This window comes from Chinchilla lanigera, unplaced genomic scaffold, assembly GCF_000276665.1.
Source record: "Chinchilla lanigera isolate Chin_1 unplaced genomic scaffold, ChiLan1.0 scaffold00073, whole genome shotgun sequence".
NCBI lineage: Eukaryota > Metazoa > Chordata > Mammalia > Rodentia > Chinchillidae > Chinchilla > Chinchilla lanigera.
The window spans coordinates 6,736,006-6,737,152 of NW_004955474.1; positions in this window are offsets into that span (position 1 = coordinate 6,736,006).

The window sequence follows — 1,147 nt, forward strand, 5'->3', positions numbered from 1 at the left end:
CGCCAGGCAGGCACTGGACCACTGAGCTGCATCCCTAGCTCTCCCTCCTCTTAAAGTTTTGAGACAGGTTCTCGTGAAGTTGCCCAGGCTGACCTGAAATTGTGATCCTCCTGCCTCAGTCTCCCCAGTAGCTGACATTATGGGCATGTGCCACTATGCACAGCCACAGTTTTACTTCTGACTTCAGAATTGGGAAATGCTTCAGTCCGTAAAATAGAATCAATGTTCCCTTACACATGTAGTGTTGATAGCTGGGTGGATTTGTAATTTGCCCCCTAGGAGTAATTTACACAGAGCCCAGGTGAGAAGGCCAAAGTGCTCTGCACTGTGCTTTTGGAAAGAGACGATGGGTAAAGGATCTTAAACTACCTGCACCTCCCCACACCCACATCAGCTAAAGGCAGCCGAGGCTGGAGGTGGGGCCCTGGCAGGAAGAGCAAGGGAAGGAGAAGGAGAGCCACTGCCCCCACCCCAGCAGGGAAGCAGGCTGAGGGCTCACGTTTGCGTTGTGCTGAGCACCACTTGCCTTACATGCTTGGGGCACGGTGTTAGCAGCAACATTTGTGTCCCTGCTTCTCCACCTTGACCTTTAAGAACCATGGGCGAGGGGCTGGGGATTTAGCTCAGCGGCAAAGCGCCTGCCTGGCAAGCGCAAGGTCATGAGTTCGGTTCCCGGTACCGGAGAAAAACAAAACAAAACAAAAAAAGAACCATGGGCGGGACTTATGCACCTGCACATCCCCTCCTGGCTTCACCTGCAGAGATTCAGGTGCCACAGGCCCAGGGCAAGGGGCAGAAATCCCTGCGTCTGCCAGGAGCTCCTGCCTTACACTCCCGTCAGCACCTCTGGACGAGGTGGACAGGACTCGCAGGGCTGCAGCCTGCCACCTGTGGTTTAGTAAGTGCCTGTGAGAAATACACTACGGATTTTTTTATTTCATAGGAAATAAAATTTGGCTCTGCTTAAACCCCTTCCAGCTCTTTTTCCCACTTTGGCCTCCACTTTCCTGTTAGGAATTCAGCAAGCATGCTGTTAGCTGTCTAATGCAAGCTAAATATATTAAGTCAATCTGTCTCCTGTTCACGAGGTCGACCTGAGTTAACCTCTGGGGTTTCCTTTCTAATCCAGCCTTGCCCACAACAGTCC